Genomic DNA, 13971 nt, shown 5'->3' on the forward strand with positions numbered 1-13971 from the left:
GTTCCATTTTTTATTCCCAGTGCCAAAACAGAGCCTGGTACATGGTATGGAATCGCACACTTCTGAAAATATAGGTGTCCAGTTATGAGTTTAAGATAATATTCCTGTCCTAAACAGTTTGATTACTTTTTTACAAGTGTGGAGTCACACTGTTTTCCTAAACTCTGTGTAAACAGGGCTTGAGGCAGGAGGAAAAGGTGAATGTAGAATATTGCAAGAAAACTTGCTAAGTGTTTCCAAAGCTAAGTTCTAATTACTTCCCTGCCCCCATTTTTAAAAAAAATTTTCTTCTAAAAACCTGCCTTGTTTTTGTCTGCACCCATTGAACCTAGGGTGCCTTTGTGGCTCTGTCTGAAAGTATACCTTCTTCCTACTGCTTTTTTCTCTTCTGCATTTCTAGATGTCTCTTGCTCCTTCTCCATTCACAGGTCTCATCTCATTTATATTTTATAGAAATAAACATGACTCTTCAGTCAATGGCATACTCCAATTTATCTCATGGTTACATGTTTGTTTTAGCCATTACATCCTTCACCTTGGGAAACAAAAGAAAGGACAGTGCTCACTTTGGAAGCACATAGACCAAAATTGGAATCATACAGAGAAGATAAGCATGTCCTCTGTGCAAGGATGACATAAGTTTGTGATACATTTCATATTTTTCCAATAAGCATATGAAAAGATAAATCATACATCATTAGAGAATTGCAAATTTTAAAATATGAAATTGTTTCCACTATACATGCGTTAGAATAACTAAAATTCCAAACATTGGCAACATCAAATGCTGGCAAGAATGTGGAGCAACAGAGAAAATACAACATCATGCTGGTGGGAACACAAAATGGTACAAGCACCTTGGAAGACTGTTTGGCAGTTTCTTATAAAAATAAACATATTCCCACCATAAGATCCAGCAATCACATTCCTTGGTATTTACCCAAATGAGTGGAAAGCCTGTGTCCACGCAGAAACCTGCACATGGATATTTATAACAGTTCTATTCATAGAACTTCAGTAGGTAAATGGATAAACTGTGGTCCATCCAGACAATGGAATATTATTCAGTGAGCTATCAAGCCATGACAAGACATGGAAGAAACTTAAATGCATATTACTAAGTGAAAGAAGCCAATCTGAAAGGCTACATACTGTATGAATCCTGGTATAAGACATTCTAGAAAAGGCAGAACTATGGAGCCAGTTAAAAAAAAGATCAGTGGTTGCCAGGGGCTAGAGGAAAGGGAGGGATAAGTAGGTGGAGCACAGAGGATTTTTAAGGCAGTGAAACTATTCTCTATGAAAACATGTCATTACAATTATCAAAACCCATAAAACATATAACACCAAGATGGTACAAATTAACTTGTTTACAAAATAGAAATAGAGTCACAGATGTAGAAAACAAACTTATGGTTACCAAGGGAGAAAGCGGGGGAGGGATAAATTGGGAGATTGGGATTGACATATACACACTACTATATATAAAATAGATAACTAATAAGGACCTACTGTATAGCACAGGGAACCTAACTCAATACTCTGTAATGACCTATATGGGAAAAGAATCTAAAAAAGAGTGGATATATGTATACATATAACTGATTCACTTTGCTGTACACCTGAAACTAACACAACATTGTAAATCAACTATACGCTAATAAAAAATTTTTTTTAAAAAGGAGTGAACACTAAGGTAAACTATGGGCTTTGAGTGACCGGTACTGTTCTATTCACTGAGCCTACAGCAGTGACAGACAGATTGAGTCCTCTCTCCATGGAGTTTGGACCCTAATGGAAGAAGAGAGTCAATAAGAAATGTAATAAAAAATTAAATGAAGTGCCTAATTTATATTTTATATTCCCTTCTTCATGCAAATGAATTTTTCTTATTCTCTCTCTCCTTTGCACTCACACGAATGCATGCACAGAAACACACATGAACACACACACACACACACACACACACACACACACACACAAGCATACATCTACTCACAGACCTGGCTGATGGACCTCAGAAAAATAATGATATCTACGATACAAGCTCTGCTACTTTATGCCATGACTAATACCCTTCTAAGCGACTTATTTTTCCTTGAGATTCTTTGGAACGTATTGATCCTTGGAAAACAAACGTTTTGTAATGGATGAGAGAAAGAACAGGGGCAGATGAATTGCGAAGGTGACTGGGTGGACTGTTTTCTGTTACCTGTTCCAATTTTGAAAGTGTAAACCACGATTTGTAAAGTCATAGAAAAGAATATTATTCCAATAAATTTTTAACATTACAACACTGTCAAAGTACACCCTGTTCTTCAAGGGATAAGCTTTAAACTCTTTGTCATTTGTGAAATATGAATCTGAAAGCTTACTCTAACAAAATCAATAAATGTTTAATTCCTTAGCTGTGCAAACTGTTATAATGCTAAGTTCAATAATTTATGTTCTTCTTTTCTTTGAGGTTTTTTAATGAATTGATGTTTTGGAGGCCAGCAATAAGTTACGTAATGAGACATGTCAGAAATCTTGAAAAATGATTGCAAAAATCTCACAATTAGAGCAGATCTACAAGAAAACATTTTCTCCATCTATGCAGATACTGTGTCCTTCCATGGCAGTCTGGTGAGGTGTTAAGCCCCCAGCCTGAGGAGCAGCCTGTGGGCAGCAATTAGGAAAGGCGGTGATGAAGGGGGCCAGGAAACCCTGTTTCCTTCTCCACTGTCCTCTCCACCAAGAGATGGTACCCACCAGCTGAGAAATGTCTGCCATTTCCACTTAGGAGGGACCTAGCAGGGTTGAGCAGAATTACTATGATGTTCCCCTGGCTCTTCTACTAGAGAACCAGTCTTATGTGCCAGGCTCAGTTTTCTTAAGGGTTATGGCCGAGGATATCCAATTGGCTACTTTGTTTTCAGTAAAGATAAATTGATCTTATAAACAAACCAAAAATAAATAAATACATAAATAAGTAAATAAATAAGAATGAAAAAGCCCTCTTAATTCCAGTTTTATTTCCACCTTTTCCCCAAATCTCCCTTTGAGCTCCATTCCTATGGTCATCCCATTTATATTTTTAAAATATTCTTAGAATATAATGGTAATGTCCGTAAAATCCTGTCATTCTTGGTAAAAACAAATATTACCATACATTGACAGTTTCCTTTTTACCCCTCCCACAAAGAGATGAGAAAACTGCATCATATAAATAAATATAGAAATAATACCAAAATATTTTTTAAATGCCAGAATTACTAATTTCACAAATGAGCTAGGTGGAAACACAGCTAGAAAATAAGCTGTAGTTAGATTTGATGCTTCCTCTTCGTCAGGTTCTCAGCTGATTGTCTCTTTTTCTGCTACCACGGTCTTCCTAATCTACAGCAATTCCTGCTAGCTGTGGTTCAGAGTTGAGGAAACCAATTTTTCTTTTTAACAAGAAGGGCACTGAATGATTTAAGAATACATTCAACTAGTTTAACAGCTTCTCTCCCAGTTAGCTGAAAAAGCAGTTGGAGAACCACTTGGCTGTTCCTCAAAGCACCATAAGTCAACCTGCTCCATGGAGAACAGAAGTGAATATCCTGATTCAAACCAAACATCCAAACATTTTCTCCCCCAGTAAAAGGAGTTGAGGATTGATTGTTTATTAGTTTCCTAGGGCTGTCTTAATAAATTTCCACAAACTGGGTGACATAAAACAACAGTAAAATATTCTATAGGTTCTGGGAGCTAGAAGTTTGAAATCAAGGTGCCATCAGGGTGACACTCCCTCTGCAAGTTCTCGGAAAGATTCCTTCCTTACCTCTTCCTGGCTTCTGGTGGTTGCTGACAATCCTTGGTGTTCCTTGGCTGTACCTGCACCACTTTAATCCCTGCCTCTGTCTTTACATGGCCTTCTTCCTATGTGGCTTTGTGTATTCCTTGGCTTTCCTTATAGGGACACCAGTCATTGGATTTAGGACCTACACTAATCTAGTATGATCTAGGTCATGAGTAGACATGAATTGTGGAGGGACAGTATTCGCCCACTACCAATTCTCAAAGTAAGTCTAAAATAGGTAAGTCTGGTTGCCAAGGAACCCAGAATAATAAGTGAATTTCTTGTCCTCCATGTGGGAAAAAGTGCCCACCAGTTGGGAGTAATTTGGGAGTAATTTCAACTTCAAAGGGAAAATAAGTTTCATCATAAAAGCCACAGAAAGTGTTCACTTGTACCTCAAAACATAACAGGATAACTTTATTCTGTTAACATTTTATAGAGGTTTAATATTAAAATATATTGAATTAAATTACTAATATAGTAAGAAATGGTTTAGTATCTACATAAAGCTTATTCATCTCTGAAAAGTATAATAGTTTGGATCCCCATTACCTGCATATAGATTTCCTTTAATCCTTCTGTTTGTCTAACTAATTATCTTAGGCGCAGCCCCATTTCTAATAAGCCTATGATCATTCCAGGCTATACAAAGGCATTCAAAGGAAAGCACATAATAAATAGAAACCCTCACTCTTTCTAGAATGTAAAAATATTCAACTTGGGATCATCAAAATTGAGAAAGGAAATCCTAGCTTTGAAAACTCTAGTCATTTTGTCAAAGCGATACAGGCTATTTACTCCTGATAATATAAAGAAGATACGATTCTTGAAATTATGTAAATCCAAATCTTCCCTTGTGCAGTACATCAGTAAGAAAAGATCTTGGGACATCTGCTGGCAGATATGAATTTTACTCCATGTTTCTGGAGGATAACAACAGCTTCAACAGCAACAACAAAATACTAACTTGCTTTATTTTTCTAAAATAAATTGAAATCACGTTCTTAGTTCCCGTCAATTTGGTTTGTGTAGAAAATCCAGTTTCCCTCTCCTTATTTCCCTCCCCACCCAACACGTGTGCAGTGGATCTGGGATCTTCATAGCGTCCAGAAGATACTTGGAATTTCTTTTGCTTGTTGGTACCACCAGTACTTGCTGACATGCTTGTGCTCATTGTGCAGTCAAGAATAGTCCTTTGGAAGCTTTGGCTGGTTCTTCTCTGTTTCCTACTTAGGCTCAGGGATCTTCTCAGAACCTCAATCCCAGTGCTTTGTCCTGAGCTTCCCTGTGGGCCTCAGGACACTATTCCCTTCTGAAGTCTGGTCTCCTGCAGACCAGAAGGAGGGGTGATCTAGTCTGGAAACGTCTGTCATCTTGATAACACATCTCCTTCCTGATTTACAATGATTTCTTTTTCTGTTCCCCAGGAACTGCCCCTTCCACAGCTTTCCCTTCAATTCTTGCCTTCGTCTTTTCCTTTGCTGAGATGTTCCTTGTTATTTTCTACATGATGTGAATTTCTCTTGCCCAAGAGAGAGGGTTCTGGTAGGAAATACCCAGATCAGTTAGTTAATTTTTAATTTTTAAATTTTTATTATTTTTTTAAGCTAGATTATTTATTTATTTATTTATTTTTGGCTGCGTTGGGTCTTTGTTGCTGTGCGCGAGCTTTCTTTAGTTGTGGCGAGCGGGGGCTACTCTTTGTTGCAGTGCGCGGGCTTCTCATTGTGATGGCTTCTCTTGTTGCAGAGCATGCGCTGTAAGCATGCAGGCTTCAGTAGTTGTGGCACGTGGGCTTAGTTGCTCCGCGGCATGTGGGATCTTCCCAGACCAGGGCTTGAACTCGTGTCCCCTGCATTGGCAGGCAGATTCTTAACCACTGTGCCACCAGGGAAGCCCTAAGTTTTTATTTTTAATTACCCTTTTTATTTTCCGATAGAAAATAAAGATTTGTATGCAGTTGTAAGAAATAATTCAGGGAGATCCCATGTATCCCTTACCTAGTTTCACCTAATGGTAACATCTTGCAGAACTGTAGTACAGTATCACGACCAGTGTTGTGCAACATCGGTGTAGTCAAGATACAGAACGTTCCATCACTACAAGTATCCTTTATGTTGCCCTTTTATAGTCACATCCACTTTCCTCTCATCCACTCCCTCCCCATCTCCTGGTCCCCTTGTTAACCCCTGGCAACCAGTAATCTGGCCTTCATTTCTATAACTTGTTATTTCAAGAATGCTATATAGATGGAATAATACTGTATTTAATCTTTTGTGAATGGATTTTTTTCACGGAGCATCTTCTTGGAGATTCATCCAGATTGTTGCATGTATCAATATTTTGTACCCTTTTGTTGCTAAGTCGTATGTGAGTTTGTTGAACCACTTACCTACTGAAGACATCTGAATTGTTGCCATTTGGGGGCTATTAATAATAAAGTTTCTGTAGACATTTGTGTATAGGTTCTTGTATGCACATAAGTGTTCAATCCTCTGTGATAAGTACCCAGGAGTGCAATTGCTGGGTCATATGGCAGCTGCATGCTTAATTTAAGAAAGTACTAAACTGACTTCCAGAGCGGCTGTACCATTTTGCATTCCCACCAGTAATTATGAGAGAGCCACTCTCTCCACATCCTTGCCAGTATTTGGTGTTGTAACTATATTTTATTTTAGCCATTTTAATATGTCTATAGTGATTTCCTGTTGTTTTAATTTACACTTCTAGCTGGGACTACTTACTCTCTTCCTGTCATCAGAAAAGAGGGCTGTTTTGTGTGGGCTTTTGATTTCCAGCCAGAAAGCAGCATGTCTGCGTTCAGTACAGCTTCTGCCCTCAAATCAGCCCTTGTGTATATGAGACATCTGAAGTGTGTAACTGTTATTCCGTTTTATCTCGAGTTAAGATTATCACAAAAAAGACAATCTCCACAATCAGTTTCTATGTGTTATTAACACGCCTTGAGGAGTTAAGTCTTAGTCATTTTTGTACCCTCAAATCCTAGCAGTATGTTACATATTTGATGAATGAATTAATTGATCTAGTAAGAATAAGAATATAACGATAGGACTTTACGTTTAAATATTAATAAACCTAATATCTGCTTAGCATGTCAGAGGTCACCATGGGCTTCAATTTAGATGACTTAAGTTGGCATTTATAGAAAACCTGAGAGGTGTGTATTCCTAACTCTAGGGTCAGGAAAACTAGTTCTGCCACTTATGTGCACAGTGATCTCAAATAAGCCAAAGCCTAGTACCTCATAGTTCTTAACTGGCTAAATGTTTAAAAATACACCCTTAGCCCTAATTTCAGCTGTAAATTGGAAATAATTGTAGTACTTATATCATAGGATTAAGTTCAGGGTCACCTTACACTTACAATGCTAGCCATATGGAAAACATTTATAAATATTAGCTAAAGAGAAATAATCAAATGAAATATGAATGCTAATATTAAATGAATATTATTATTATTAATTAACAGGAGTGAATTCTAACATGAAAGTGCATTTTAAGAAGCAGCAAATATTACTTTATTTTCACTTTAGTCCTTGCTGTTAAAATCATCTGTAAGCATACCAATTTCCTAGGAATAAATAAACTATGAGCTTAGAAAACATGGGTTTTGTGTGAAAGAAATGGACAATAATAGGATCAAAGTGGGATTTGTGGGACAATCACAGGAGGTCCTAAGTGGTTTGTGGGCAGCATAAAGCACACTGTTGCCTGGAGAAGAAGGACCGTACCTCATTCATATATATACGAGAAAAGCTTAAAGTGTAGGGCTTGTGGTAGCAACCTGAGGCATTATTTCTTGATTGAACTTAACTGACTGTCAAAGGCAAGAAGTGCCAAGTCAGAAGTACAGTTTTAGAGTAGAAGAATGGGGCTGCCTAAACAAAACATACCTGCTTAGTAACCTCACAGGAGTCTGATGGGGACCATATCTTTGGATCACTGGATGCTATGGGCATCAAACAAAACTCACAAAAACAAAGTAAAATTAAGGTCAGAGGTGAAGCTCAAGTGGTTTACTGACAAGATAACTGTATACTGTTGTTAATAACTTTTCTGTCTGCAAGGAATTGTATGGGTATTTTTCTTTGATTTTTCAGTCAAACACTGCCCTCTAGTGGCAATGCTACTCTTTAGCATTGCAAATAATAGTGAACATGGGAGATAACGGGATTTCACCTCCCACTCCATTCCCAACCCTCACAAAATCCCACACAATTTATTTTAATTTTTCCTTAGGCAGAAAATGTATGTACAGTTTGTAGATATATGTGATTTTCACATTTTATGCATTTGTATTTGACTATCAGGCATAAGATATTTCATTCCATTTCTATAATATCTGGGAAAAACATTGAGAATGAAGTCTGACATATATTAGAAAGTATAAATAAAGATTTCTACTAATTTCCTAGTATTTTAATATGAAATATACTTTTTATTTAAAAATATTTAATTTGGCTCATCTAAGGAGATTTATATAGCTTAATTATTCTACCTCCCAATACATACTTAGGCAAAATAAAAAAATAGATATATTACTTTTCTCATTTAATCATCATTTTAAAAATTTCACCATTTAATATCCAGAGAAGAAAAATGAGCCTTAAATTTTCCTGTGACTTTATCCAGAGTGAGAAGGAAAAAGAGACCTTTCCCTTCACAAGGATATGAGATCCTTATGCAGTTCCCAAAACAGACCTTGAGTTGATGTAAGAGTCCAGGTTTCCTGGTGGTGGAACAAACTCTTGAGAAAACTTAGCTCTTGCCTCACCCATGAGAGAGACTTCCCACTAGCAAGTCGTCTCGAGCAGGAGAGTTTTCTAATTCTGTCGTTAACCTCTAGGGACATATGAGGGTGTCATTGTTAACAGTATAATGATCCAATCTTATTTTTAAAATAACATTTTCATTGTTAGAGAACTGACACAGGCAAGATACCCCACATTTCTGAGAGTTAAGCTATAACATATGATGGATCAAGTTAGATATATAAAGAGAGAGAGAGAGAGAGAAGAGCACTAACACATAAGGAAGGATATTAACACTTTACAGAAAAGTAACTTCTCCTTTAAAAGCGCAAAGAAATTTGGCATTATTATATTACAAATTTTTATACTAATAAGAGGCCCATTAAAGTGAAATGAATTAAAACACACACACACAAACAAAGAAACCAGGGTAGGGTGGATGAGGAGCTGGTGGTCATGGTCATGGTAGTATTTTCTCAAAGTCTTTCCTAGTATTTTCCAAGAGTAAGAATACATTGAAACGCTGGTGCAAATATCCAGTCTCATTATATATTTAATGATATATTTCTCCAGTACATGTAGAGACATCAGACCATCAGACCTTAAGGTAACTGAGCATTAACGTTACATTTGTTAGGCCAAATCTCTTAGGCCAGTTTCTGGCTTATCAAATAATCTAATTATTTGAGTTTTCATAGTTTTTCTTAAATAAGAAACTGAAAATGGCTCTTCTGATATGAATATCTGACTCACTTGACAGTTATATTTTTCCTACTCATTCATAAATTCAGATTTTGATACATATATGTCTCTTTTACATTTAACTAGGCTCATTCAGCATTCCTGAGGTGATCAAGCCAATATACCTGTCCTCCCCAAACATAGACCAAGGAAACTTTATTTATGTAATACACTCTATGAAATTAGTTTGCGGACAGTTAGCAATCTCTTTAGTGATGACAGCTGGTATTCACTGGGCACCATTTCCACCATCCCTCCTTCCCTCCCCTCCAAAAATCTGTTTAATTAATAAAAGCTTAGTGTCTACAACTTGTATTTATTTCCACTCTACAATTTAGAGCAAAATTAGATAAGTGCATTTGGTTTTAGTTAAGGGAACGTCTACTCAGGGGTTTAAAGAATTAGATACAACAAAGAGATGAATCTGAATGCTAAATAAAATAAGACCCCAAAGAAGAAATCAATGAGCTTATAAGAAATGCACTTTCTTTTCCTGCTCCTCTTCCTTTTTATTTAATTGACTTGGGAGTATGCCATTCGTTATAAGGGCAACTTTGTTGTAAAGAGCTATTTTGTCTTTTTACAGGAAGAACCAGTTGAGGGGGAGGTGCCCTTGGCAAATGATGTACCCAGGTCAGTAAAAAATTTTCACTGTGAATCTTAATGTTCCAAAATACTTCATAAAACCTCGCAAAGAAGCATCTAGTGAATCATTCAGTTTAGAAATTTAACTCCGTGGTCAAGGAAAATCTGAGTCCTTAACACTGTCAGAATGTGACGCAACTGAAGTGTTCAAGCTGAGACATTGATACCTATAAACTTGAAGAAAACACCAGTCCTTCCAAGAATAGAACCATCTTAGTTTCCCATATCGAATTGAGTCTAATACATCATTTTGTTGTATAAAATTCAGCACATTATATAAAGATGGTGAAAAAGATGATACAGCTTTCATAGAAAATGTGCATTTTATTAGCAAGCCTTTTAAAGTCAAGATTGTAATATAATATTTTCAAACTTGAAAATTTATTTTAAGGAGTATTTACAAAATTGATTTTAAAATACATATAAAATTACGTATTTTAAAATTTTCATTCTGAATTCCAATAATGTTTGTGAATAATAATATTGTAAAATAAAAAATGTTGCCCACCATCCAGTTCTACAAGAATCAAGTCATGAGCCATTGCAGTCACTGACCTACAATACAGTCTGACAGGAATTCAGGGCAAAAATCAGGATGAGGCACTTTGTGCTCTGGGAAAAGAGGCAAAACAGCCCCTAATTAGTTAGAAATATTTCAGGGGAAGTATTTTACAAACTTGGATTCTTGCATCTTCTTCTGCTTAGAAAGCTCTAAAATCATTAACTGGTGTATCTGTTCCTTGTGACTGTCAGTAACCTTCCACACAGATGTGTGCTTGAGTGCACGTACCCCTTCACCAAAATCATATATATCCTGACTTCCGTCCACCTCTTGGGAGCAGTTCCTCATGGCTATCTGAGAGGTTGTCTCCAGGGCTATAGTCCTCAGTAAGTCCCCGAATAAGACTGAAACTCACAGCTCTCACCTTGTGCGTTGTTATTACAGTCGACAATGTTGATTCAGGTATCTCTTTGTGTGGATCCCAGTTAAGAAAACCTGTGGTTACTTTAGTTTAATTAATATCTGAATGATGTATATTCATTATATATGAGATATTCTGGAATTTCTCATGGAATTATCCCAGAGAAATGAAAATCTACTGAAAATAATGTGTTCAAATAGACTGTAAGAAACTGTGAAAGTGAAAGGGAAAAAGGTGGGGCTGACACCGGGAGAGAGACACAGAGACACTGTCTCATTATTCACCAAGAATAGTCCAGAGAATCCAGAGGAAAAAGAGACAAAATAAAGAGTGTTGTTCTGAGATGTTTTTATTACCATAAATGGAGAATATGAAAGAAAATTGATGAGGAAAAGAGATTAAAAATAATTAGGACTTAAAAGAATAATCGGTGTGGCTTCTTCATTGAGTGAGGATTTCAAAACCAGGACAGACTCAGTTTAAGATTGGATATGCACACTGGGAAGATTTAAAAGCTCAAAATTCTAGAATTGCACCTCAAATGGGAAAAGATACACAGAAATGAGTGAAGATTAAGAAAAAAGATACAAATCAAATGGTAATAGGAAGGAAACGAGCCATAAAGCCTGCAAACGCCTGTCTGCAAGTACCAGGCGGAGAGAAATGAGGTTGCTGTGATGCCCAGGGAGAAAACGATGACTTAGGACGATGTTACAGAAACAAAATAGGGTAAATTACAACTTAAATTATTCAGCCAAATGTTAATATTGGTGGGTATATTTGTTATACCTGAAACAGATAAAATATATGGGCAGGTGGAACTATACATCAGAACTTTAATATAAACAATCTAAGACATCTGCATTGCCCGAAGTATCAATAATCATGTTTCTAAGAAGACTATTAATATAAATTCTATGGCTGCCCTTAAGTCATGGACATTCTTTTTATTTCAGATGATAGGCAGATTTATAGCTCACTCGTCAAAGAGCTTATCAGCACAAGCTTAATTACTATTTCTTTGACTTGTTTGCCACATTCAGATATAAGATATAACATAGATAAGGGTGAAATCGAAGAGGCATTTGTTGAAAGTGACAACCCTAAAAATCCTAGTGGTTAAAAACAAGAAAACATGGAAACATTCAAAAATATGTCTTTAAAATATGCAGAAATGTTAATGTAGAGTAAATGCAGGTTGGAAAATTGACTTCACATTCTGTAATAGTCACCAAGAATAGCGTCCTTTTTTCTGAATCAGAGAAACAATTACCGAGTCTCTCCTGAAGCTCTTTTCTCCTCTCAATGAGCTTTACACTTAAACTTTTTTTACTTTTCTGAACATGTGTGTATTAATATATGTTTCTGTATGTGTGCATGCTACTTTTATATATAACCCAAGGCTGGCTTTTATATTGAGCTTACAGAGCTAAGAGATGTGCAGAGCTTTTCTTGAGACTAGATTTGCGTAATTATTCCCCCAGCCAGTGAAAATGGCAACCAAACTACCTAGATTTTATGGACCTAGATTTTTGGTAGCAGTCAAACTACCTCTATTTTTATGGTTCAAATTCATTGTGAAGTTCCTGTAAAGGAAGTTTCTTAAAATACATAACAGTGAGATTTTAAAAATATATATATACATTTATAAGTTGTGTTTTCTTGCTGGGATTGTAGATGATGAAACCCTGGATAGAGGCTTAATTCATTTATAAAGTCTCAGCTCTCAGATTCCTAGAAATATAAGTGGTCTGTCAGAGGGGGTGATTTTACAAAATGATCCTTTAAAAGAAATAAAATATTTTGTCATTTGTTCAACATCACAGTCATTACAGACCAAAATAATGTAGATGCCCCCTTTAAAATGGTATGTTTAACATTGCCTTGCAAATCATATCAGGAGCAATTGTATATACAATTGTTAGTTGTGTAATCACTCGTTCAACTAATAGTTTTTAAGTGTTATGTATGAGACAGGCCCTCTTCCAGGTGATGTTGCTTCAAAGGTGAAGAAGACATAGCTCTCACTGTAGAGAGTTCATCGTCTAGCAGAGACACACATATAAATGATCATTGTAATCCCCTCCCGTGCATGCTGCAATAAAAGGATCTGAAGGATGCTACAGAGTATATGATTGAATGTGTTCTGTGTCGCATGAAGGGTGAGAGAATATGAGAGAGTATCACAGAAAAGGAATGCGTAAACTAAATGCAGAAAGGAGACATCAGGAGCTTATCAGAAAATCAAAGGATGGCGGAGGACTTAAGGGACAAAATGAGCAGCGTATTCACTGTGGAGCTTGGCTATTGCGTGAAAGGTATGAGAGACCCAGGTGTATTTTGGATTACTCTTGTGTGATTCACCGATTTCAGAGGAGTGTGAGATAGCAGATTCATGTGGTAGTTAGATTACCAAGAAACTTACATACCATTTTAAAGAGTTAGGACCCGTTAGATTTTGGGATGAGAACACAGTGTTTTAGGTATGTGAGTGTTAGGAGGAGATTCAAGGGTTTTAGCACAAGCGTGACAAGTCATAGTTAAATTTTAGAAATAACGTTCCAGCAACAATTTGGAGGATTGACTAGAAGGGACAAAAGGTAGGTAAGAAGACAAATTAGGAGACAGTTATGATAGTCTAAGTAGTTTGAACCAAGGCTCTAAGAGTGGAAGTCAATATAAGAAGATAAAGTTAAGACATATTTAAGAAATAGAGTCTCTGGATCTTGGTGCTCAATTAAATTTAAAATCCTGGGCCTCGATTATTTCCATTCTCTCATTCTTCTAGTAAAAACAATTAAGAGACTCAGGATTTTAACGTTTAGACTGAGAAGATGAAGGTGCCCCAGCCAGGACAGAGAGAAAGAACATTTGAAGGGGATATTGGCTATTTTGAGGCTGAGGTCCAGTTGGCAGCTTCACTTATAATCCAGTATCTGAGGAGAAGGAGTGCAGAGCAGATTAAGGCCTGCAAGACACTGACATGTTCTGCAGATGGCTGTGTGGAAGTGGGAGGAACACAGACTTTCCGAGTTTTATTTTCAATGTGCTTATAGCTCCCTCACATA

At 36.6% G+C, this 13971-nt stretch overlaps 1 non-coding gene across 1 annotated transcript; it reads left to right on the forward strand.

Annotated features, from left to right (window-relative positions):
• The first annotated feature begins 558 nt into the window (after window positions 1-558).
• Window positions 559-663, forward strand: LOC118896260. Its single transcript, XR_005020166.1, has one exon. It is a non-coding gene; the product is annotated as a U6 spliceosomal RNA (small nuclear RNA).
• Window positions 664-13971: the final 13308 nt, after the last annotated feature.

Source organism: Balaenoptera musculus, chromosome 5, assembly GCF_009873245.2.
Source record: "Balaenoptera musculus isolate JJ_BM4_2016_0621 chromosome 5, mBalMus1.pri.v3, whole genome shotgun sequence".
In the NCBI taxonomy this organism is placed as follows: Eukaryota; Metazoa; Chordata; class Mammalia; order Artiodactyla; family Balaenopteridae; genus Balaenoptera; species Balaenoptera musculus.